The sequence below is a fragment of the Lissotriton vulgaris genome, chromosome 2_1 (assembly GCF_964263255.1).
Source record: "Lissotriton vulgaris chromosome 2_1, aLisVul1.2, whole genome shotgun sequence".
Classification (NCBI taxonomy): domain Eukaryota; kingdom Metazoa; phylum Chordata; class Amphibia; order Caudata; family Salamandridae; genus Lissotriton; species Lissotriton vulgaris.
This window is the reverse complement of record NC_141687.1, coordinates 1179806091-1179834072: the sequence shown is the minus strand read 5'-3', so window position 1 is coordinate 1179834072 and position 27982 is coordinate 1179806091.

Below are 27982 nucleotides of genomic sequence, written 5' to 3'. Positions count from 1 at the left end.
CGGAGGCTTAATGTCTGACATTGTAATAATGCCCATAATATCATTTTACAGTATGAATAGCATGTGATTGTATTCAAAGTACTACTCACATTTCAACCAGCAAACATCCAACATGCTCATGAAAAAAAAATGTAAAAAAAGAAATGATACAATAAACATAAGTTCTGTCAAGTTTGCTTTTAAATTTCAAGATAAACATGAATTAATATTGAATTACTAATTAAAAATAAACCAGAATTTCAACCTTATAGACACGAAAATGCCCAACGATGATAAAAAAAACATAAAATATTGAAATTAAACATGAATACTGCTACCAAATAATATACAAAGATTTTTAATAATACTTTTAATAGACTTAACAGATAGTTTTAAATCATTGTTCTAAAAAATGACATTTACAAATAAATTGTTCGGAAGTATATTAATATTTAGGATTTTTTTATCATGTATTATTAAATTGAAAAATATGTTAAAAATATTAGAATTTCTTTAGATACATGAAATTTAGGGTCCGAATATCATTTTGGTACACAATATTTTTAATAAAGGAGCATTTTTTGAAGTCAATACTTATACAATTGATTATTTTTGATATTTTGGGGCCCATTAGGATGGCGGGCGGTTTTCCCCGGCCAGGCTGGCGGTAGCCACCGCCAGCCTGGTGGGGCAATCCGCCCGCCATCCTCACATAAATGACCCCCCGCCATATTAATGTGGCGGGGGGAACAGGGCGGACGGAAAGACCGTCCGTGCTTTTCCACCCCGGACGCTTTGCCGCAGGGGCGGAAAAGGTTTAATATGCTGGCGGTGTCTATTATACACCCCAGCCATATTACCATGGCCTTAGTTAAATGCCTTTCCGTGGCGGCGATGCTGCCACGGAAAGGCATGGGGTCTTCACTCTGGGGGCCCCCTGCGGGGGCCCCCAGAGTGAGCCCTTCTGAAATCTCTTCTCTTTGCTAACAGTTGCACTACCATAGGGTGAGCAGTCAAAATATCGACAATAAAATATCGACCTACAATAATATCGAGGTGATAAAATCGAAGGGACAGAATATCGATGTTAGAATATTGAGGGACAGAATATCGACGCTAAGGTAAGAAATATCGATTTTTTAAATATCAATGTAAGTAATATTGAAGATAGTAATATCGATATCAAATATATCAATGTCACTAATATCGATGTTACTAATATCGATGTTACAAATATTGATATTTATATGATTGGCATTTATTTTATTATACATATATGTATGTGTTATATTTTCTTGGTAAAGTATTCTACTGGTTTTAAAATATATGTATACAATTTTTATATGTTAATAATGTTATTTTAAGTTAATTTTGTATTTTAGTACCGTAGCGGGTTGTGGGTTTATAGGGGAATAGGGTGGGAAGTAATGTATTTATACTAAATTAATTAATAATTTTTAGGAATTATAAATTAATTTTAGTTAATTTTTGTGTGTATTTCTGTCGTGGGGTGTGGGTTTATAGGGGAATAGGGTGGGAAGTAATTTAAATATAATTAAGTAATCATTTATTTTCATTAATTGGTATTGATAATTATAGTGGTTATTTAATTATTAATGTAAATAATTTTTATAAAATTGGAAATTAATTTGTATTAATTGATTAATTGATAATTATGTTAAGTGTATTATTTTATTATTGGAGTGTGTTATGTATTTGTCGGGGAATAATGTGTAAAGTAATTTATATCTAATTAATCATTATAAAATGTATGGTTGGGTAATGATAAATAATTTATTGGACATTAATTGTTTATTGGTAATTATTTAAAAGTATAATTTTTTGGGTTATGAACACTCATTTATTGTTAATATATTAATAAGTTGTCATTAATTGGAAATTATTTTTTAATAATTCATGTTTTTGGTATACAAAATTATTTAATTGTTCACTATTTGTTAATTGGTAATGACTTTTTATAATTAATATGTTTTTGTTATAAAAAATATTTTATAGTTCAATAGTTATTTATTGGTAATTAACAGTTATTAATTAATATTAATTGGTATTTATTATTCATTTACTGTTAATTATTCATTGATACTTATGTTTTTAATAACTATTTATTGGTATTTGTAAATAGTTTAGATTTATTTAATAATTAAATATTTTAAAACATTAATTTATTGATAAGTATGTTTTTTTAACTTCTACACTATCCAACACTTTCCCTACTGTTGCACTCTCTGGAGTGGAAATAGTTATTTTTACCCCTACGCTATCCAACATTTTCCCTACTGTTGCACTCTCTAGAGTGGGAATAGTATTTTTTAACTTCTACACTATCCAACATTTTCCTACTGTTGCACTCTCTGGAGTGGGAATAGTAATACGCTATCCAACACTTTCCCTACTGTTGCACTCTCTGGAGTTGGAATAGTAATTTTTACCCCTACGCTATCCATTACTTTCCCTACTGTTGCACTCTCTGGAGTGGGAATAGTCGTTTTTATACCTACGCTATCCAACAATTTTCTTACTGTTTATTTGGGAGTTGGGACAATAGTTTTATTCCATCTGCAATTTAATATTTTTGGTAATATTTTAGCTAATGTAGTATATAATAAATGTTAAAAATATTACAAGTAAAACAATTTTTAATTTGTTTTACATATTTAATTTAATTGTATTTATGTTATTATTTTAGGTGCATAGATGTATTTGTAATTTATAATATTTTAAAATTATTTATGTTATTAAAATATTTATTAAAACTGATTAAGTATTTATATTTATATGTATATGTTTAGTTAATGTTTTATTAAATTATATATATTACTTATTAATTGTAAACATTATATAATATTTTTTACTATGTGTATTATATTGATAAGATTTATTTATAACAATATTTTTGACATCAATATTTTTTCCGATAATTTTTGTACTTACCATGTTGTAGATAGGATATCGATATTCTTGCTCTGATATTTTTGTAGGTCGAATTTTTTACCTCTGATAGTTTGTCAGTGATTACTTCTGTAGAACGGAGATATAAGGTGGGGATTCGGCCGCTTTATAAGTAAAGGAAACAACGCAAGGTATGCCTCCATGGTACAAACTTGTTCCTTTCATTCAATAAAAAATGTATCGCTTCATTATCAAATTGTGTAACTAATTAGCTCTCAGTTGGCGAAAGTTAAAAAAACGATACATCTTCTTTCATGAGGGCATTTTGTGGTTGTCCAGAACCAGAGGGGGACTAGAAAAAGTGATAGTTGTAATGAATTTTAGAGTGACTGATTTCGTCTAATGTACAAGACCAAGTGGATTACTACACAGAAAAGGGAAGGGTGAGCAAGTTTGTGAGGGTAATAACTAAAGATCCTAAATAGTACTGGAGTGTGAATGATTGTGAATAACATTAAACAAGTTAGGCTACAGGGACTGACAGGTATTAAAAAACAAACACTAATTATAAAACAGCCGCCTGTTGCAATACAACATCTATAAAAAAAAAAGTGGACGACTGCAAGGCAAGCAGTGGAAATCAAAGAACTGTGGGCCCATAAAAACAGTACTGCACTAATCAGAAATTATAAAATATAACTTAAAAGCCTGGTGGGTCTACAAAGTACGATTCGTTTCGGGTATGCACCGTACAACCCTTTTTCTACGGGAGCTGAAAACAGCCGTAAAAGCAGAGTTTGCACCGAAACAGGTACGGAATGGCCGCCCTGGGTATGGTGCATAACCCCCATGCATAACCCCCATGCTCGCGGGCGGCCCCAATACCCGATAGGATGGCGGGCCGACTAAGTCCACCCGTCATCCTAAGTCCGCCCGGCATCCTAATGACCCCCTTTGTCACTAAACCAATGGAAATACTTTTATAAAAATTGAAAGTTCATCCTTATAGTAAATACAAATTTTTACATAGATTAATTGTAATATTTATCACCATCAGTACACAAGAGTTCATATACACTAGAGAATTGTACATATACAAACAATGCATTTTAATGAGTAAGGAATTTATACTCACCATTGAACATTTTTTAAGATAACAACACCAAGGAGGTCATTAACATGGCGGGTGGACTTTGTCCGCCCGCCATACCCCTGGGAAATGGGACTGCCCAAAATGCCTGCAGCGGTCCCACACATCCCATTAGGATACGTCCGCCACACTGGCGGGCGCATCCCGCATTTCTAACATTGCGGCGGATGGTCTTGCCATCCGCCGGGGTCCCTGCGCCATGGCATTGTGGCGGGGGAAATTGATATGCGGTGGGGGAATATGTCGGGTAGAGCGCCACCACCATGCGGGCGTTGCAGATGGGCCCAACATACTAATGGGGCCCCAAGTCTTGAAAGAAGGTGCAGGCACAACGTGGCGAGCACCATGACTGCACATGCATGCACATGTAGGGGGGTACCATAGGTACCCCCCATGCCCCAACATCCTGGGTGCCCGCAACGGGACCCCAACCTCGAAATCCGCATGCCTTTCTGGGGCGGCAACGCCCTCACAGTAAGGCTCCCTTCCGTCTAGCAGACACCGCCACCATATGAAACCCTTTTTCTTGGATGGAAAAGCGGCGGAAGTTCTACCCATTGCCACGGTCCCCCCGCCATTCTAATATGGCGGGGGGGAATGTTCTCTTCAGTATTCTGAAGAAACCTAAAAATTTAGCCCATCTGAAATCTCGTTTCCTTGCTAACAGTCGCACTACCGTAGGGTGAGCAGTCAAAATATCGACAATAAAATATCGACCTACAATAATATTGAGGTGATAATATCGAAGGGACAGAATATCGATGTTAAGAATATCGATGGACAGAATATCGACCCAAAGGTAAGAAATATTGATTTTTTAAATATCAATGTAAGTAATATTGAAGTTAGTAATATCAATATCAAATATATCAATGTTACTAATATCGATGTTACAAATATCGATATTTATATGATTGTTATGTTTTTTAATATGCATATAATATATATGTGTTATATTTTTTGGGTAAAGTGTTCTCCTGGTTTTAAAATTTTTATATGTTAATAATGTTATTTTAAGTTAATCTTGTATTTCAGTACCGTAGCGGGTTGTGGGTTTATGGGGGAATAGGGTGGTAAGGAATTTAATTATACTAAATTAATTAATAATCTTTAGGAATTATATATTAATTTTTGTTAATTTTTTTGTGTAAGTTCTGTATCGGGTTGTGTGTTTATAGGGGAATAGGGTGGGAAGTAATTTAAATATAATTAAGTAATAATTTATTTTCAGTAATTGGTATTGATAATTATAGTTGTTATTTAATTATTATTGGTAATTCATTTTATTAAGTATTAATTATTTGTTATTAATTGATTAATTGATAATTATGTTAAGTGTATTATTTTATTATTGGAGTGTGTTATGCGTTTGTAGGGGAATAGTGTGTAATTGATATCTAATTAAGTCATTATAAAATGTATGGTTGGGTAATGATAATTTATGGGACATTCATTATTTATTGGTAAATATTTAAAAGTAGAATTTTTGGGTTATGAACATTTATTTATTGTTTAGAAATTATTTGGTAATTAAATATTACTAAATATCATGTATTTATATTTTAATTAATATATTAATAAGTCGTTATTAATGGGAAATTAATTTTTAATAATTCATGTTTTTGGTATATAAAATTATTTAATTGTTCACTATTTGCTAATTGGTAATGACTTTTTATAAGTAATATGTTTTTGTTATAAAAAATATTTTATTGTTCAATATTTATTAATTGGTAATTAATAGTTAGTAATTAATATTAATTGGTATTTATTATTCATTTATTGTTAATTATTCATTTTAATAACTATTTGTTTGTATTTATAAATAGTTTAGATTTATTTAATAAATAATTAGTTAATTATTTTAAAACATTAGTTTATTTATAAGTATGTTTTTTTAACTTCTACATTATCCAACACTTTCCCTACTGTTGCACTCTCTGGAGTTGGAATACTAATTTTTACCCCTACGCTATCCAACACTTTCCCTACTGTTGCACTCTCTGTAGTGGGAATAGTAATTTTTAACCCTACGCTATCCAACAATTTTCTTACTTTTTTTTGGGAGTTGGGACAGTAGTTTTATCCCCTCCCAATTTAATATTTTTGGTAATATTTTAGCTAATGTAGTATATAATACATTTGAAAAATATTACAAATAAATAAACAATTTTTAATTTGTTTTACATATTTAATTTAAGTTTTATTTATGTTATTATTTTATGTGCATCAATGTATTTGTAATTTATAATATTTTAAAATGATTTATAAGTTATTAAAATAATTATTAAAACTGATTAAGTATATATATATGTATATGTTTATGTTTAGTAAATGTTTTATTAAATTATATATATTACTTATTAATTTTAAACAGTATATACAATTTTTACTATGTTTATTATATTGAAAAGATTTTTTATAAAAATATTTTTGACATCAATATTTTTTCAGATAATTTTTGTACTTACCATGTTGTAGATAGGATGTCGATATTCTTGCTCTGATATTTTTGTAGGTCGATTTTTTGGCCTTCAATATTTTGTCAGTGATTACTTCCGTAGAACGGAGATACAAGGTGGGGATTCGGCCGCTTTATAAGTTACAAAGTAAAGGAAACGCAAGGTATGCCTTCATGGTACAAACTTGCTCCTTTCCTTCAATAACAAATGTATTGCTTCATTATCAAATTATGTTACTAATTAGCTCTCAGTTGGCGAAAGTTAAAAAAACGATACATCATTCATGAGGGCATGTTGTGGTTGTCCAGAACAAGAGGGGGACTAGAAAAAGTGATAGTTGTAATGAATTTTAGAGTGACCAGTTTCTTCTACTGTACATATTCAAGGCCAAATAGATGACTATACAAAAAAGGGAAGGGTGAGCAAGTTTGTGAGGGTAAGAACTAAAGATCTTAAATAGTACTGGAGTGTGAATGATTGTGACTAAGATTAAACAAGTAAGGCTACAGGGACTGACAGATATTAAAAAACAAACACTGATTATAAAACAGCCGCCTGTTGCAATACATCTATTAAAAAACAAAAGTGGAAGACTGCAAGGGAAGCAGTGGAAATCAAAGAACTATGGGCCCATAAAAACAGTACTGCACTAATCCGAAATTATAAAATATAACTTAAAAGCCTGGTGGGTCTACAAAGGTGCAATCAACAAATTATTTTCCACTTGCATCAGGGAATTCAAGAGATATTGTCAATAAAGTTGTTAAACCACACAAATCGATCTAAATAAAATAGGGAGCAGAAACACATTGTGACATGTCAAGGAGGGCATGTAAAATGTTAATTTGGCAAATGCAGGGAGAATAGAAATCGATATGGGTGCTAAAAAATACATTTAGGGGCCGATTCCGATTCGGTAAAATCGAGTCCGAATCGCTGTACAGGGTGTTTTTTCCGTACAATTCGTACGCAGAACCGTACCCGTACATACGATGTAGTAAAATGTGTACTTAATGCAGTTCTCCATACGAATTGTACAAAAGATCGTACAATTCAAGAAACCGTACGGATCGCACTCGGAACACGCAGTACGCGATCTTCGTATGGATCGAGGCAGCTTTTTACAAACCAGCAAGTAAGATTTGTCAGTACGACAATCCGTGCAACTCTTTCTCTACGGCACTTTTTAAACATCCGTAAAAGCACATTTCGACTCTAACACATGTGAAATGGACTCCCCGGGGTACGCGAGTGCACCCCATTATCACAGGGTACTGTGCAATCTGGCACGGTGCGTCGGGGTACGGTACAATCGGGGTACAGTACATCGGAGTACATCACATTGGGGTACGGTACATGGGTGTACATAGTGTAGGTGTACGGTGTGTAGGTGTACGGTGCGCAGGGGTGCAGAGCATAGGGGTACGGTGTGTAGCCCCATGATCGCAGGTATACGGTGCGTATGTGTAAGTGTGGTGTCCGTACGAATTGCTGATTTGTCGCTTTAAGTACGAATCGCGTACTCGATGCCCAGTCCGGATCATATTTGGCGGGTTGTACGGCATGTTTACAATCGTACGTTCACAACCCGAGTCCGTATCGTACGGAGCTTTGCTTGTTTTTCGTACGGTTCGTAAACATTCGGACGTATTCTTTGGAAACGGATCATACTACGCAAATTGGACGGCTTTGTATGATTCGTGCGGAAACGGCTACAAATACGAATCGTAGGACAGTTTTCTTACCCGAATCAGAATTGACCCCTAAATGATCTGTGCCTATAGAAATTCTGGACTCAGGCACAGTAGATCTGTAAAGTGGATATCACTATAATTTAAAAAAATGATAAATGCAATGAGACTAGTCTTTCTTGCTAGGTAGTCTAACAAGCAACTAACTTAAAAAAAATCTGTAAGCAAACAAATGAAATTAATTGATTTCATCAGTAAGGAACATGCTTGTTCCTTGTACCTCAAGACTATGGGGCACATTAGGATAGCGGTCGGAAAATCACCCCGACCGCCATGGAGGTGGAAAACAATCGCCCGCCAGGACCGCGGATAAACCGGCGAACAAATTAGGATCAACCGCCACTAAAGACCGACCGCGGCGGTAGCGGTGGAAATATACCGCCCGACGCGTGCGTTGATGCCAAAACTCCGACTGCGGCGGCCGGAAAAGCAGCGGAAAAGACAAAAACGTCCACAGGTAAAGCGGAGACACTGCTCGGGAAATTAGGATATCCCGAGTGTCCCACGGTCGGAGCCGCTGTTTCCGACCGCCGCGGTTGCACACAGGAGTGAATGGGAGAGACAGCGGAAGAACTGCAGTATAGCCACCGCAGTGGAATGAACCTGAAAAAAATGGCGGACGAATGCAATACACCGCAGTGATGACAAACATTGAACAAATCAATGTAGCTATGCCCCCCCCTTAAAGAAATACAAATAGCAATAAACATTGCCAAAAATAAAATACAAGGACAGGGCAACTCCCACAACACACCTGACATCCAAATACCATTTGGCCACACCCACACAGCTGAGTATAAAACCACCAGCTTCACTGACCACAATCCTTTGCAATACTCCAGAAGAGAAGGCCATACACCACATCTTACAGGAGAGGAAAAAGAGCACAGCACACACACAAACACCACCACCATCACCACCACCATCACACCAGCACCAACAATTCCCCAGCACACCTCACACCTCACACACCAACATCACACCCACCACCAACCCACCAGCACCAACAAACAATCCAAACACAACACAACATGACTTCACCTAAAATGCCCAAATTCACTGAGAGTGAGTTTACAGTCATGGTCAACGAGATAGTGAGAGTAGAGCCACAACTGTTTGGTAGCCTGGTCCAACAAACACCATTAGCCAGAAGAAACCAAATGTGGGAAAGGATAGTCCAAAGGGTGAATGCAGTAGGGACCACCCCAAGATCCAGGAAGGAGATCATGAAGCGGTGGCATGATCTCAAGAGGGTTGTCAAGGAGAGGAGGAGTAAGAACTGGACGCTGGCGAACGTGACTGGCAGTGGCCGTCCCATACCACCGAAAACATTCACACCATGGGAGGAGAAGGTGCTTTCCATACTGCTTCCTGAGAGTCTCACAGGAGTAGCCAGGGGAGCGGAGGCTGGTAAGTACAAACAAATGTCAAACAACACACTGAGAATTACTCCCTTGCACAAACCAAACCCCATCACACTGTCCACTCTCACCCAACAGGTAGCCAGCCATCTTGCAATGGATACCTTCATGGGGGTGGTAGGCCTGTTTCACTACTCCCAGCATGCCCCCTGCCCCACAGCCCAGCAGCATGGAGGCCTCCTCCACCCAGGAGCATGTGGCAGCCATTGCACTGTTCCCCCTCACCTAACAGGAAGGTATGCATCTTGGAATGGAAGAATGTGTGTGGGTGGTAAAATAAACAACTTGCAATTCAAAAAATCAGATAAGAAATGCTCACAGCTGCTGACCACCACCACCCTAAACATAAATCACACTCAGCCAAATGGCAAACAGTGTGATCTTAGGCACACAGCAAGTTTTGTGTCGTTGGTATATTTAGTGAACACAAAGGCCCTCATTAGGATGGCGGGTGGACTTTGCCAGCCCTCAATCCTCACGGTGCTTGGGACAGCCCGCAATAACGGATGAGACGAGTGAGAGAGCGATCAAAGGAGCAGGAGAACGAGAGCCGGAGGCGTGTGAGGAGCGGAGTTGGAGAGAGGAGGCGACCATCGGAGGAGGAGGCGAGGCGTGCGAGGAGCGGAGTAGGAGAGAGGAGGCGACCATCAGAGGAGGAGACGAGCCAGGTGAGGAGCGGAGTGCAGAGCAGGAGGTGTGGCAGATCCAATGCAGCGTAACGGCTGGAGGACCCACCGTACACTGTGCACACCCGGTCGGCAGAAGGGGGTGAAAGACGACCCGGCTCCAGATGCCACGGCCATGATGAGGCGTCGTGGGTCAAGGAAAGTACCACTTGGGGGATCTTTTTGGTGGGGGTGGTGGGTAGGTCAGTGAAAGTAGGGCGGCTGGGTACACGGGAGTTGAAAATGTGGGTTTTTTTCATTTTCAGATCCCAACACTCTCCTTTTACCTGAACACTCCCCACCTTGGTGACGGTTGCACTGCCTTACAGTTTAAGTTCCCGATACTGACCCATCATCACTCTTTGTTTGCTACCCTTACCCGTCAGATGAAAGAACGAGAGATGTCTCAAAAGACCCTGCTAGCAGCAGCAACGTAGGACCGAGAGGACGGGGATCCCTGACTGCTTAGGTGCTTGGACGCCACACAATCCGGAACGGACATAGAGACTGGTGTTTTTGAACAATTGTATCTCCAATAAAGGAGTCACTAGAACTCATCCATGGTTCTTGCCTTCCCTCTCAACATCGTGACTGCACAGGCGGTCACAAATATTCTTACCCGGACCTGGTAGACGCACTAGCTCTGAACTATGCGTCCGTTTATTGAAAGATTTTATAAAGACCAACTGAAGGCTGAGATTCGTTGAGCAGAAATATCCAAAGGGGCTAAAGTTCTCGGGGCAAACTTTTCCTAACAGACCATCTGTCGAGTCTTCCAGATAGTGTACTGCCCCCCACAAAAGTCGCACAGACTCATTGAGCTCTTTACAGAACTACTATCTAAATCCAATCACGGTACCAATGTATTTTGGTGATGGGGGATTTCACTTTCCACTAGGATCACGTACACAATGACTGTCAGGCAAAACAGTTGGAGGAGGCACTGATGGATCTATGACTTTCCCAGCTTGTAAATGTTCCCACTCTTGGCAAGGGAAATACACTCAATCTAGTTTGGAGATCTCATACACTTACAAGCCCTATAGTCACCATTCCTTGCTCTTGGTCTGAACACTATGTAATTATTGGTTGTCTCTCGCTAAATAAAAAGAGAGACGACGACTTGGTGACCCCACTAGATAACTCTGCCACATCTACACAGTGTGATATCGATGTTAAAGCATTTCTCTGTTATCTACATTGACGAACGCCATTGATATAGTGGCCCCGAAAATAAGAAAAAGAATAAGGGATAAAGGGAGAGGGTGCTACCTGGGTCAGTGACATTTTAAGAAACATAAATCAAACCCTTCGCCACTGCGAGAGAGCCGGGCAGAATGTGTATGACCCAAAGGCCAAGGCAGATTACGTGTCAAACATTCACAAGCTATAAAAAAGCCAACAGGACAAAAAATAGAGATTTTGATTAAGCAAAAATCGTGGCTGCTGATAAAAAAAAGAGAACTTTCGAATCCTGAAAGAGCTGAAACAAGAGAAGAAATTGAAGTATTAATTTTGTAAGGAGAACTGTAATAAGTTCCAGTCCTTTTTCACAACGAAAGTGAAGGATGACCTGCTGGAAATTTAGCGCATGACAAAATTCACGTTAACACTTAACATTAGCTCCCACACTAAGGGCTCCATTAGGATGGCGGGCGGACTTAGTCCGCCCGCCACCCTAACGGAGATCGGGACCGCCCGCCTAAAGGGCGGGGGTCCCGACATTGGCATCAGGATGCGCCCACCACAGTGGCGGGCGCATTCCTCAAGTTTACATTGTGGCAGGCGGTGCTCACTGCACCGCCTGCCACAATGTGAAATACAAATGCACGCATTTGCATAATCGAAGCGTCAGGCACTGAGCGGTGTCTGCCGCTGCAATTATGCAAATGCAGGGGGGGTACCACAGGTACCCCCTGTGCGCCACCCCCCTATGGCCGTCACTCTGGGGGCCCACAGGGGGCCCCGCAGCAATCACCGCCTGCCTTTCCATGGCGGCATTGCCGCCACGGAAAGGCATTGAAAAATGCCTATTCTAATATGGCTGGCGGTGTCTGATAGACACCTCCACCATGTTATCCCTTTTCCGCCCCGGCCGCAAGGCGACCGTGGCGGAAAACAGGCGGGCGGTGTTTCCCACCGCTGCGGTCCCCTCCGCCATCGTAATATGGCGGGGGGAATGCAGGGAAAGATATCGGGCGGATTGCCTCCGCCAGGGTTGCGGTGGCCACCGCTACCCTCGCGGAGGCAATCCACCCGACATCCTAATGGGCCTCTAAGTATTTTTAAAACACCACTAAGTGCCTTCCCCAGGATCAACCATGATTCTCTGTCTCTTTTTAATAGAGAGGGTACCGTGAGATGCCTGTCCACCAAGGATCTTTGAGATGGCACTCCCTGGGATAAAAGCAAAGTTCTCTTGCTTCGCAATCATTCTATGGAAGTATGGCAAGTCACCACTAATTTCAAAGGGGGCCCGTGTCATCCCACTCCTGAAAAAACCCAGGGAAGACAGGAACATTCAAAAAAACTTCACCCAAATTTCGCAGAGCCCATTCCAGGTAAAGGTGGTGGAACAGCATGTATTAAGCTCTCTGTCACAACATCTAGAGGACAACAGACTCCTACAATTTAATCTGGTGGGATTAAGGCCCACTATAGAGCAGAGTTAGACATGCTGTCTGTGCTGGACGAATAAGAGTGAGGGCCAAAAAGAAGAAGAAGCAAAGTGCCCTGATGCTGTTGGAACTATCAGCAGCATTTCACATGGACAATCATTACCAACTCTTGTCGCGGGTTACGGAACTTGGCATCAGGGTAATGGCCCTTGTGTGGCTTAAATCTTTTCCACTAGACAAATTTCTGATCTCTCTCTAGGAAGAACATTAATCACCAGAGTCATCATGACATTTTTATTGTTGCCGAAAATTGGTGGAGGCCAGGAAGGAGGCAGCAATCATTTTCAAAACCATAATATACTTGCTAACATGATGCCTCCACCTAAAGTAAGCACCCGGTGTGGTCACACTGGTTGCAGCGCCCTAGAGCTGGCCCTTCTCAAGGGTCCTGTGACGTCAGTGACTGTTGTTCTAGGGTGTGCTGCTTCATAGGCCTGCCCACAAGACTGGAGTTGAACTTCAGTATGGATAGTGGTGGACAAGCCTTGAAGGTTAACCTACACTTGTCATACTAGGGTCCACCTGCTGGTGCCAAGACACCAGGACTTCTAAGGTGTTGTGAAGCCTTCAAAGATCTAGCATGTGATTGTGCTCTCGCCGGAGAGTGGTCTGGTGGACTCGTTATTAAGGCTGAACCAGGTTCCCAGTTCCAAATTCAGCAGTTCTGACCATAGTGCAACATCCTCTCCCCCACTGAACACTGTACTGCCCCACTGAGAAAAACTCCCACTGTCTTGAACTACAACCCAATTGTTGCCCGCTATAAGCACCTGGATGCGGCTCAATTAAAATTAAGCACTAGACAAGAGCAATATGCGGCCTACAAAAAATAAAGTAACAACATCCGGGAAAAAGCTAACACTTATAGGGAATGCAAATTTCCCCCGCTGTTTGATCAGTGTCGGATAAGGTATTTGGGCAGAGGAGACGTTCGGGGCCTTCACTCAGGCCCGGAGCAGGATCCGATCGTCAGTAGTAAGCCCCAGCCCATCAAGAATCCTCACCTCCCGGCGTCGCGAAACTCAAGGACCGCTCGCAGCCAGCCCCTCATTACGCAGTCAGAGTTCTCTCGCCAGGCTCAATCTACACAGACAGCTTCACACTTGCGTATATCTGCACCTACTATCGTCTGGAGCCTCGGGCAGTGTCCCGGCCGCAGTCCACCAGTCCTCAGCCGCGCAAGGCCCCGGAGTCGGATCAAGCCCAAGCCTCTACTATGTCGCCGCGGGTCAACACAGCTCCAGTCAGCCCCTCAGCCGGCAGCCCTTGGTGTAAGCAGTCCGCTCCGTATCAATATACGGGCAGTGGTCACAGGTAAGGGGAGGATACTGAAGGATATTTCACGGTGGCTGGAGGAGCAGCACTACAGCGCTGCCATCTTGCCGCGCGCCAAGCCACGCCCCTGCTACTGCTGAACTTGGAACACGAAATTAGATTTTTTTTATTTTTGGCATGCCAGTTTACTACTTTGTATGGAAAAAACCAAGCATGCAAGTGCAGCCAATGTAAGAGCAATACATGGGGCTGGGAGGGGCTGGGAGGATGTGGGATGGTGCAGAGGGCAGTGAGGGTGGGAGGCAGGGGGCCATGTACTTATTTTTAGGTGTCGGCTAGCGTAGGCTGCGCTTGCGCAGTCTCGCTGGCGAGATTTTATGTTTTCTAGTAGTGGGGCTTGAACCCGCCACTCTTCTCCATTGGCTGGCCTCCTAAATGCTGGCCAGCCATTGGTGAAGAGGTTTGTCTTTCCAATAAAGCCCCGTCTTTTTTCGGATTTGCAGGTGTGTTTTTTAGGTTCTTTCACTCTGTGACGTCTCAAGTATTTAAAGAAAACAGGCCCCCCAGTCTGAAAAGGACAGGGCTTACAGACTCCTGCTGGTGTGTTGAGTCCTCTCCTGGTGCGCTGCGAACACTACACGCTGCTGTGTGCGCATTGAGTAGTTCAGTTAACTTGGTGCCAATAAACAGCTGTTTGTGGCGGCATGCCCAAGACCAGTCCGCACTCTGCACACCCAGAAGCTTTCACAGCAGCAGCATTCGGAGGCACAGAGCAGAGAAAAAATATCGCAAGTGGATAAAGGGCCTACAGGAAGGCAGGAAGTCACAGAGCCATACCCGTGCCCAGGGAACCATTCACAGCAGCGGTGGCACAGTATAGGGCGGGTCGCAGAGCGGAAGAGACCATAGGACCGGAGGTCGGTAGCCGCGGGAGGGAAACAGGAGGTGACACGTTAGTGACGAACGTACCGTCCGGCTGGCTCTCCGGTGGAGGAGCGCGCCACAGACGCTTCTGTGTGGCTAAGCTAGAGTCCAGTAAGACTAAGCCTGTTGTGGTTATGAGACTAGTTACCTGCACTGTTCACATTTGCACGAGGGGAAGGTGTCTCTCAGATGATCTCACATACGGTAGGCTCGGTAGGCCTGGGACGTAGGTTTTCTCACACAACAGTAAGTCACTCAGTAAAAGGCCAGGATCTCAGCCCTCGCGTCGGTGAAGCCCGCCCACTGACGAATGGCGGGACGTGCAGCAGCTCTCTCCGGGGTCCCACAGCCAATGGAAAACTGACAGACGGTCCACTAGCCAATGCGAGGGATGATGCAGCCTTCGTGGCCCCATAGCCAATAAATAAACGATAGCAGCTGTGCTAACCAATCGTTGACCGCTGTGTACTTTCTGGAACCCTATAGCCAGTAACCAACTAACAGAAGTTCAAACAGCTAATACGGTCACCCGCATTCTTGCAAGCAATCTCCTTTCACTACACTGTTCGTAGTGCTAACAGAGTACGTTTCCTCTTAACTCATTGCCTTGAAGCAATTGGTTGTCCCAGCTCTGGCGCTGCGGTTCGCTTAATTACCGTAAGTGACAATAGCCGTCAGTAAGGGTGCCCTGTTGACCCAAGTGGTGTAAATCTCCGCTGAGGACTGCGCAGGGAAACTGGACACAAGTGATCATGTTCTTTAATATGGGAAACCAGACTCAGCTTAAACTTTCAAGATAGATGAATGGAAGTCAATGAATATTTTGAGGGGTGGACTCATAATCGTTTGCCCAATTATAGAAATAATCTGGGATTTTACCCATTACTGGGAGTCTTGTGTCTAAACACTTACATAGACAGTCGATGACTTGACTGATTAATTGGCAGCGCTGCACATGACTGTGAGGAATTCGCTGACCCAGTATGTTTTGGGCTGTGCCTACAGCATCATGGCTTGTCAAAAACATTTGTGGGGGGCAAATATCATATGTGAGAGGGCCTCTCAAGTTTTCTCGTAGCACAAGCACCTCAAAACAGAAGCAATATCTGACGAAACATTTGGAGCACACGGCGCAACCTAGTGGCAGTTGCCTTTACTTCTCTCATGAATATATCACAAAAATTGGAAGCTGTCTTAACTTGTCTAATACTATACCGCAAAAACATGTGAAGCCCACATTTGGATTAAATACCTAGATTGGACAGTAGCAGTGTGTGGCTGTGTAAAGTGCTGTGCCTGGGGCAAACAGCCCTGGCAGTCCCATACCTCTCTTTGTAACAGCCCTGATATATATTGTAGAGATTAACAAAAACGTGGCCCACCTACAATTACTACAACATTTAACAGCAAGACTTCTCTCAGGGTTGGATAATTTTTCAAACACTCTTAGTACACTACACTTGTTGGCAAAAAACACAAACATTAGTAAAATCAATAAGACTGGTATTGTTGGCTGCTAACTTTTGGCTTTGCCAATTTTTGTGATTTTGTTTGTTGTAAATTTGTTTAAATGAAATACTACCTCTCACCCCCTCAAACCCCCTCACCCTCACACCCTCACCCTCACACTCACACAACCTCCCCTTCACCCCTCACCCCCTCACCCTCACACTCCCTCACCCACCCTCACTAAACCTCACACTCTCACTGACCCTCACACCCCCTCACCCTCTCACCATCCCCCTGGCGCTTCTGTGTGTGTGTAGCTGTGTGTGTGTGTGGCACTGTGTGTTTGCGTGTGTGTGTGATGCTCTGTGTGTGTGTGTGTGGCTCTGTGTGTGTGTTGGGGGCTCTGTGTGTGTGTGGGGTTCTGTGTGTGTGGGGGGCTGTGTGTGTGTGTGTGTGGCTGCGTGTGTGTGTGCGTGTGGGGCTCTGTGTGTGTGTGTGGGGCTCAGTGTGTGTGTGTGGCTCTGTGTGATTGTGTCTCTGTGTGTGGGGGGCTCTGTGTGTGTGTGGCTCTGTGTGTGGCTCTGTGTGTGGTTCTATGTGTGTGTGTGGCTCTGTGTGTGTGTGGCTCTATTAATCAACTAGTCACTCTCTACTAACTATTAATCACTGTTAATACTCTCTACTACTCTCTAATGCTTACCTAGTGCCATTGTAAATGACAATACCATATATTTATCGTTTAAAAAAAAAAACAATAAATGGAAAAAATGACATTTGCTATGCCAATAGCTCTAACTTTAACAAAGCCGAGACCATTGCATTGTAAATGCTTGTTTAGTTTGGGCCATGAGGATTTGCAAGAGAATGGTGGGTGGCTGCGGGGCGACTATTTTTATTCCACTGTAAGTGGGCATGGAGGGTTTCATGCAGAGGGTGGTGAAGATGGGTGGCAGGATTCGAAATTGGCGGTGAGAGTTTTTTCAGAGGGTGGTGGGTGGCAAGAGGCCAGGTATTCATGTTTCAATTTTGGTTGGGGATATATGTTGAAGGTGGTAGGAATGGGTGGCACAAAGGCAGGTTTAAAAAAAAAGTTTGTTATATGTGGCATCTCCATCATTCACTCCTCTGCCTCTGCGTACATGCTGGAAACCGGAGCAGATGATTTGGATTGCCATATGCAACAATAGGTATTGTTTTGTATTGCAATTGCATGTATGTAGCGTGGGGAACTCGGATTCAGTTGTTCATGAAACTGGCTCTTATGGAGTTTTTGCTTTGGTTCATAAACCCATTGACTTCGGGCTCTCCTGGATCCCATCGATCGACTTGTGGTAGTTAATGGGTCCATTAATAATCATTCCATTCTGCTGATAAGAATTAGTGGACTTAAAACAGACAGCCCAGGTTTCTACAACTCATTTCTAAAGTTGTGTCACAATTTACTTGAGACATAGGCCAATGGTAGTGCTTTTAATATGGTTTGGAGTATTCATTTGCCTAGGGCAATACGAGAGTTAAACAAATGGCTAGGGCAGCTGTTCAGGTGTGGAATGCAAAAAGAACTTTTGATGGACAAAAGGCAGAACAATGTCATACATTCACTCCAGTACTGAGATCTGGGCATAAATCCATCGTTGTTTTACTCACCATGCCATTTCAGTTTGAACCCAGCCATATGCAAATGAGTCTTGACCCTGTGCCTCATGGGAACAGTCCATCCCGAACTGCAAAGCCAGGTCTTCCCTGGACTGGAAAAAAGCATCCTAGGACCGGTTTTGGGGTTTCACCTCTCTTCAGCCAGGATAGCTGGGGGTGAGTGTTTGCTATGTTCAACACTCCATCCATTATCCCTTTGGTTTTGCTTTGTTCGCCCTAAGTTGGCAGGGTATGCCCAGACGTGGGCCCCTTGCTCACTTTGCCACTGGATTCCAGCTAGCCTGGCTGATGACGGCTGATTAGCCAGAAACAGGTCCCAGGATGCTTCTTTCCGGTCCAGGGAAGACATGGCTCGGCAGTTCGGGCTGGACTGCTCCCAAGAGGCACAGGGTCAGACTGACTTGCATATGGCCATGTCTGAACTGGGGTGGTGTAGTGAGCTGAAGAATGATGATGGATTAAACCCAGATCAGTTGACTGGGGGGGAGTACTTGCTATGTTCAACACTCCATCCATCATCCCTTTGGTTTTGCTTTCTTCGCCCTAAGTTGGCAGGGTATGCCCAGACGTGGGCCCCTTGCTCACTTTGCCACTGGATTCCAGCTAGCCTGGCTGATAACTGCTGATTAGCCAGAAACAGGTCCCAGGATGCTTCTTTCCGGTCCAGAGAAGACATGGCTTGGCAGTTCGGGCTGGACTGCTCCCAAGAGGCACAGGGTCAGACTGACGTGCATATGGCCATGTCTGAACTGGGGTGGTGGAGTGAGCTGAAGAATGATGATGGATTAAACCCAGATCAGTTGACTGGTGGGGAGTGCTTGCTATGTTCAACACTCCATCCATCATCCCTTTGGTTTTGCTTTCTTCGCCCTAAGTTGGCAGGGTATGCCCAGACGTGGGCCCCTTGCTCACTTTGCCACTGGATTCAAGCTAGCCTGGCTGGTGAAGGCTGATTAGCCAGAAACCGGTCCCAGGATGCTTGTTTCCAGTCCAGGGAAGACATGGCTTGGCAGTTTGGGCTGGACTGTTTCCAAGAGGCACAGGGTCAGACTGATTTGCATATGACCATGTCTGAACTGGGGTGGTGGAGTAAGCTAAAGAATGATGATGGATTAAACCCATATCAGTTGACTGGGGGTGAGTCTTTGCTATGTTCAACACTCCGTCCATCATCCCTTTGGTTTTGCTTCGTTCAGGTGTGGAAGACATTTTGTTTTCACACTGTGGCTGATACTTTCAGGCATGCTCATTCTAGTGTCCATGAGTACACATATTATTCCACTTTTTGAACATCTGTGTCCTGGAGCAACTATTGTTTGTAGTTGCGTAGTGTGGACAGAAATGTAAAGGTTTGTTATTTCCTATTTTACAAACTTTCAGACTCTAGACCAACGCTCTCTAAATATGAGCATATATAGGGCTTCAAAAACCTGAAAAGCCTAGAAATTCATGCTAGACCTGATATACTTATTTAAATTACCGGATGAAATTATAAGGCTTTATAAAAATGTACACTGTATCCTTAGACATGTCATTGTGTGGGGAAAATTTAAGGTGTACATTAGAGATCTATCTGTACCCTTGAAAAAGGCATTCTTAAGGTTATAGGGAAGGACAGAGTGCAACTTGGATTAGTTTAAGATGCCCCTGGGGACCACACAATTATTGTCAGAACAAGAGATCATGGAACAGAATGTCTTAGCCAGAATAACAGGATAGATAGATGGGACAAGGCAATAATGTGATTCAACAGCAGTTTTAAATATGTGAAGGGCAAATAGCACACCAGAGTAGAATAGCAGATGGGCAATAAATGAGTTGTTATTATATGTCTATTAAGTGTTTTACAGTCAGACACTCTGTATCTCAGGCGTGTTGAGACACAACCTCATTGAGGCTGATCATGTAAGTGGATCAGGAGGAAGCTACAGCTTTGGCCTTCCAATAGTTCTTCAGGAGGTTGTTGCAGTTAGTGACACTCTTAAACCTGATAAGGCTCCTGGCCCAGATTGCCTGTTTTTTAAAATTATTTATGTAAAGGTTTCTTAACGTGCTCAGGCAATAACAGGGTGTGTGACGAAGTGACAGGAGTTTCAAGGAAAGCAGTAGTCTCAGGATGAATATGTGACGTTACATTGCGGTCTTCACACCGCAATACATTTACAACGCAGGCATTACAACGCAAGTCGTTACAACGACTTGCGCTGGATGGCGCTGGACTTAAAAATAGTATGATTTACTATTCAAACTCCAACCCACGTAACAGTAAGGAAGGTGTTGGAATTGTATATCATACTATTGCTCAGTGTATAGCGCTATCCACCGCAAGTCGTTGAAATGCCTGCGTTGTAAACGTATTGCGGTGTGAAGACCGCAATGTAACGGATGTCTCCCCTTAGGATGCTTGATATTAGGGGATAAATGCTGGGAGGAAGAGGTGGGTTTTTGTATATTTTTGAAAAGATGTGTGTAGGAAGGTGGATATCTGACTATGGTTACCCCCAAACTTTTTGCCTGGTGTTTAGCTGGTTTTGGACTTAGTTGGCCTGGGATCCTGCTATTCAGGGCCCCAGGCTGATTGCTCTCTCCTTAAAATGGACTCCATGTACCTTAGGTGCATAACACAATTGGAATTGGTTCACCTTATAGGCCCCTGTAACAGTGTACCATAGGTACCCAGGGCATAGGTGTAGCCAAGGCCTACCAGGGGCTGCAGCATGTATTGTGCCACCCCTGGCCTGGCCTCCATATTTGACACAACTGGCTGATCACTCAGCTGGGGTAAGTTGGTGTAATCACCTCTTACTTAGATACAGTATGCCTGTGCCTAACCCTAAACTGGACACATATGTTCCTATCAGCCACTCCTATGGAAGGCCTCATCAATCCTGGAGGCAGAGTGCTTGGAAATATGTGAGATGGTGCTCTAGCATGAGCTGAGCCTGTCTGCAGCTGTCGGGAACCACTCCCTAAGCTGTTCCGGGATATTGCCATACCATATACTCTTAAGTGCATTATAATCCTCGCGGTTAAATGCTATCTTTGGTTTGGCTTTATCAAAACATGTCGAGTAAGGTGTCATACGAATTGGAATACTATCCCCTCGCCAGTTCTGGCGACGGGGATAGCATTCCACCCTTCTAGAGGGACACGACATGTGTGTAGCCTTAACCCCGGTTAAAGTTAAACAGAGCCTCAGCTTCACAAAATGGACGCTGCCACCACAGACACAAGTCTGGCCTCCTGCTGCTGACCGAAACTCGGCATATGGTGGCCTGGACAAAGGGTTTCCTGCCTTGGGAGGTGCGAGCACCACCCCAGACAGGATTTTGTGTATTGGGTAGGACAGGGCTGAATAGAATCAGACATGCCCGGGGCACACAAGGTGTCCCCGTGCGTAGGCCAGTCCAAACCGGTTCTGGGGCCTTCCAGCCCCAGTCCTGGCGCGGAGCTGGACAAAGGAAAGGGGGTGTAACCGCCCCCCTTCCTGGTTCCTCCCAGAGGAGGGACCTAGTAGGTGATCCACCCCCAGTTTGGGAATAAGAGGGGGAGCAGTGCCATTGCACAGCAGATCATCCCGAAATCAACTTTAAACAAGAAGAAGACTGGACTTCGACATTCTGCTGCACAGAAGACTGAAGAGAATCTCCCTTGTGGCCTAGGAGTGGCCACCCTGTGAACACAGGTACCAACCAGCAACTCGACGTCTGCTTTGCCGCCGCCTCCCGCCGGAGACCGAGCCCAGAGCCCAACAAGAACCAGACTCCCAGACCTCTCAGAGCCCGATCCACAGTCCCTGCGAAGAAGGGACCCGTGGAGGCACCGAGTGACGTGGGACCGGACCTCTTGGAAGACACTCGAAAAGCTGACTGCGCAGCTTCTGAGGTATCCTCGACGTTGTGCTTTGGGGATTGAGAACCCCCACCACCGAGCAGCCCTTGCACCGAAGATCAGCCCTCCAGCATCTCCATGATTTGCGTGGGGCCCTTTTGCATTGTGCCACTCGACGCGCCATCCCGGCCACTAGCCACGTGGTCAGCGGCCATCTTGGCGACGAACCCGAAGATTTAAACAGCAGGTCTGGTTGCTCCAGACCTACCCAAGCTCCTGTGAAAAGGAGCACCCGCTCTGACCTTGCTGGTCCGAGTGAACAGCATCTTTCAACTTCTGCGTGGCTTGCATTTGCCAAGGCCTGTTTGCTCCGATCAGGTCGCCGACACCGCCAACAGCGAGAAGCCTACGTGGGACAGCTCGTGACCGACTCCTGGACGTCCTCGACCCCGGGTATCCACGTGGCTGCAGAAAGAAGCTACCCGACAACACCTGTTTGCACCCGACATCGCCTGGTTCCAATCTGGTTCCACGGTAGTCACTGGCTAGTGACTTTGAACACTGTCCCCTCTGCTTTCAGGTCTTCACATCTTCTGATCCACCCTTGGATCCACCGGAACTCTTCTCATCGAGCCGCCTGCAGCATCTTCAGCTCCAAGCACCATCGACCAGCGTGACGAAACCCGACACAACTTCGACCCTGTGCACCCGCTTCCTGTGGGTGAGGTAACTCAGCTCCGCCGGTGCTCCTGCACTGGTACACATCCCAAGGGCCTGTGTTTTAAGTTTCAGCTCCGTAGGTCACTCGGAAGGTTCCTAAGTTTCTAACTTTGTGCTTTTTACGCACCATAGACTTTGTATTGAGAAGTGCGTGCACTTTGAACACTGCACCCGAGTCCCGTGGGCCTTTCCCGACTTAGTTAACTCCAGTCTCGAATAGCTCCAGCGATTCCCAAGGCCCTAGGCCTCTTCACTTTCCTCTAGGTATCTCTTATACCACTTTCTTAGTATATGGTTTAGGTGGCCCCTAGGGCTCATCCATATTGTGCAACTTTTGTGTATTTTAAACTGTCTTGTGATTTAACGCTTGTGCTTCTGTGCTCATAAAGAGTCCAGGGGATTTTATAGTTAATAAATCAATATATATTTTCAATATATATCTGTGTGGTGTCCCTTTCATTTGGTATTCAAGGGGGTTGTGTATGGTATAACAGCTGGCTTCACATGCCTTTCAGAGTTTAGCCTAAGACTGCTTTGTCCACGTTACCACTAGGATAACTGGTCTACAAGGTTGAATTACAACCATCATCATAAGGGTTGCTTGGCATGGTACAAAGTGATCACTAGAATTAGTGAGCATTATATACCAGGCCAACTTCTCACATTGGTGAGCAGCGGATTGGGATCTGAGCTTGCTGTTGTTTTACCATTACAATCTTTGAGATTATCATTTGAAAGATCATACAGGTACCTGCTAGGTACATATAAAACAAGACTAGTATACTTAAGTTCTACTGAACTTAGTTGTTGTAGAGCAAAGGGAGTAGCACACCCTAGCTACAACTACTAGATAGGTTTAGTAGGTAAACACCAGTGTAGGTAGATTGCAACACATCCACCCACACTAGAGCAATGTCGGGAACAGAGGGGTCCAGTGGACTTACTCCTGTTGAGAGTGACCCTCCAAGGGCACCATCCCAATTTGCTATATTTCCCTTTAAGGAATTAAGACAGCTTTGTGTCTTAAGGGGTCTGAAGACAGGGCCTTCCCCTACTACAGACCACCTAAGAGAGCTCTTGGATCAGTCTGAGGCTCTAAAGACCTCTAAAGCAAACCCCACAGGGGATGCTGAGGGAGGCCATCCTTCAGAGGATGACACTGTAGACACCCCTGCCCCTATCATCCTGGTAGATGAGGAAGCCTCCACCACTGGAGCTCCTCAGGTAGATGTAGAGGAAGAAGAAGAGGAGGAGGAGGTGGAAAGCAGTGAGTCAGATGATGACAGAGATAGTCAGGTGCTGGTCAGTAGACTGAACCAGGCTAACTTAAGTCAACTTGGGAATGAATCAGGTAACAACCCATTCAGACCCCCAGGTGGACTTAACCAGGAGCCTAGGAGGAGAAGGATTCACTCAGGTGACTCTGACAACTCCTATGCTTCTAGAGGTTCTCATGGTCACTCCAGAAGGAGGATGACTAGCCCTCAGAGAAGGGAACATGAGACCAAATTGAGAGAATCTCAAATTAGAGAGGCTGAATTGAGAGTCCAGAGACAAGAGTTAGAGATTGCCCTGGCCCAAGAGAAACTTGCTAGAGCAAGACAGCCTAGAGAGAGTGGATTAGGATCCACTGGTGGCAGCAATATCCAGAAGGATAAAGAGAGGTCATTTGATACAAGAAACCTGAGTAAGATTGTGCCCCCCTACAAAGCTGGGGATGATATCCACAAATGGATGACTGCACTTGAGAGAGCCTGCATGGTACAGCAGATCCCTCAGGAGCAGTGGGCAGCAATCTTGTGGCTCTCCTTTGAAGGTAGAGGCAGAGACAGACTCCTCACAGTTAGTGATGAGGATTCTAGAAACTACATGGTCCTGAAGAGTGCTCTGATTGATGGGTTAGGCTTAACCACTGAACAGTACAGGTTAATGTTCAGAGATACCCAGAAGACACAGACTCAGGACTGGTCTGAATTTGTTGAGTGTGCCACTAAGGCTCTGGAGGGCTGGTTGCTGGGAAGTAAGGTTACTGACTATACAGGATTGTATAATTTAATTATGAGAGAGCAAATCTTAAGTAATTGTCAAAATCAGCTTCTACATCAGCACCTGGTTGACTCTGATCTGACCTCCCCACAAGAATTGGGTAGGAGGGCAGACAAATGGGTCAGAACCAGGATCAGGCCTAAGAACCAGGGTGGTGACCAAAAGAAAGAGACTACCAAGCCTCAAGAGAAGGGTGGGGATAAAAGTAAGGAAAAGACTTCCCCAGGGCCCCAAAACTCCAAGAATGGGGGTGGGTTCCAAGACACTTCTACAACCCAGAAAAAGCCTTATTGTCATACCTGTAAGCAGGTTGGGCATTACAAAACAGATAGCTGTTGTCCCAAGAATGGCAATAAAGAGAATATACCTCCAGGTAAGGCTCCAACACCTCCTGTCACTGTTAGCAGTGGTCCCCCAGGTGGTGGGAGCACCCCCAAGAATTTGGGTGGGTTTACTTTTGGAGGACAGGTGGACTCTGGCCTATCCAGGTCCCCTAACTCAGATACTCTTGTCTATGAGACTGGCATGGGGTTTGCCAATTTCACAGCTTGCCCAAACCCTTTGAGCAAGTATAGACAGGAGCCCCTCATCAATGGTTTGAAAGTTGAGGCCTTCAGAGACACAGGGGCTAGCATCACCATGGTGGCTGAATGTCTAGTCCCCTCAAGGCAACTTTTACCTGATGCCAGATATCAGGTGACAAACATTGATGGCATAGAAACCAATCATCCCATGGCAGTAGTCAATCTTAGCTGGGGAGGTGTCACTGGCCCAAAGAGAGTGGCAGTGTCAGCAAACTTGCCTGTAGATTGCCTACTGGGTAATGATTTGGAAATCTCAGCCTGGGCTGAGGTTGAACAGCAAACCCATTCTAGAATGGTAAATCTCCATGGAAAGGTTAGTGGGGCTGTAATGGCTACAGCCCCAATTCAAGATGTCCTTCCTGAAATGGTTGGGAGGGCTGAGCAAACCTCAGCCCCATCTTTAGATAACTTCCCTCCTAGAAAGAGTAGCAGGGCTGTACTAGTAACAGCCAATACCCAAACTGAGTCTCCTCCTGAAAAGGTTGGTGGGGCTGTGATGGCCACAGCCCAAACTCAAACCGATACCTGGGTAGTGAAGCCTGAAATGATGGATCACTCCACCCAAACAGAGAGCATTGAGGAGGAAGAGAAATCTCCCTCCCACCAGACTTTAGGAAAGGATCAGCCTCCTCAGGGAACTGATCTTACCCCTGATGAAGGAACTGTCCCAGAGGTTGTTAGGCCTGGCCTGACAGAGCCTCTGATGGCAGTGGACCCTTCTCAGGAGGGACCCAGTCTGGAGCAGGTAACCTGCCCCTCTCTACCTTGCCTTACTCAGCCCAGGGCTGCAGAGGACAAGAAGGACAGTGAGACCCAAAGGGCCCCCTGTCAAATAAAGCACCCCCATCAGCAGATTAGGGGCACCGAAACTAGTAGCCCTAGTGAGGTGCAAGCTTTAAAAACTCCTGAGGGATCCCCCTTAAAAGTAGTTAGGGACCTCCCCCAGATGGATATTGTTGGGCACAGCCAAACCTGGGACCCTAAGGGCCCAAACCTGACCTGTCCCTCCAGTAAGCCAAACAGAGGGACCCAGCCTCCAGCTTTAGGTAGCCAGAGGTTGACCCTGAGAGCACAGTGCAACTCAGTCAGAGAAAGAAAGGCACACATGGTGGAGAGTGATTGGAGGAAGCTGAGCCCTACAGAGGAAACTCACTTCAGTACTCCATCTCAACACCAGCCTTTGACTTTGCAAAGACACACCACAGGTAGAGATTCCCTATGGTGGAGACCCTCAGATACCCTTAGGGTGAGGGATTGCTTAGTGGACCATGAGACAGGGGGTTACCAAGCCAGAGCTGGTACTTCCTTATATGGCCACTTAGGCAATATAGGCTTACCTGGTCAAGGATAGCCTTATCTCCTTTCGTTTGGGGGGGGGTTATGTAGGAAGGTGGATATCTGACTATGGTTACCCCCAAACTTTTTGCCTGGTGTTTAGCTGGTTTTGGACTTAGTTGGCCTGGGATCCTGCTATTCAGGGCCCCAGGCTGATTGCTCTCTCCTTAAAATGGACTCCATGTACCTTAGGTGCATAACACAATTGGAATTGGTTCACCTTATAGGCCCCTGTAACAGTGTACCATAGGTACCCAGGGCATAGGTGTAGCCAAGGCCTACCAGGGGCTGCAGCATGTATTGTGCCACCCCTGGCCTGGCCTCCATATTTGACACAACTGGCTGATCACTCAGCTGGGGTAAGTTGGTGTAATCACCTCTTACTTAGATACAGTATGCCTGTGCCTAACCCTAAACTGGACACATATGTTCCTATCAGCCACTCCTATGGAAGGCCTCATCAATCCTGGAGGCAGAGTGCTTGGAAATATGTGAGATGGTGCTCTAGCATGAGCTGAGCCTGTCTGCAGCTGTCGGGAACCACTCCCTAAGCTGTTCCGGGATATTGCCATACCATATACTCTTAAGTGCATTATAATCCTCGCGGTTAAATGCTATCTTTGGTTTGGCTTTATCAAAACATGTCGAGTAAGGTGTCATACGAATTGGAATACTATCCCCTCGCCAGTTCTGGCGACGGGGATAGCATTCCACCCTTCTAGAGGGACACGACATGTGTGTAGCCTTAACCCCGGTTAAAGTTAAACAGAGCCTCAGCTTCACAAAATGGACGCTGCCACCACAGACACAAGTCTGGCCTCCTGCTGCTGACCGAAACTCAGCAGATGGTGGCCTGGACAAAGGGTTTCCTGCCTTGGGAGGTGCGAGCACCACCCCAGACAGGATTTTGTGTATTGGGTAGGACAGGGCTGAATAGAATCAGACATGCCCGGGGCACACAAGGTGTCCCCGTGCATAGGCCAGTCCAAACCGGTTCTGGGGCCTTCCAGCCCCAGTCCTGGCGCGGAGCTGGACAAAGGAAAGGGGGTGTAACCGCCCCCCTTCCTGGTTCCTCCCAGAGGAGGGACCTAGTAGGTGATCCACCCCCAGTTTGGGAATAAGAGGGGGAGCAGTGCCATTGCACAG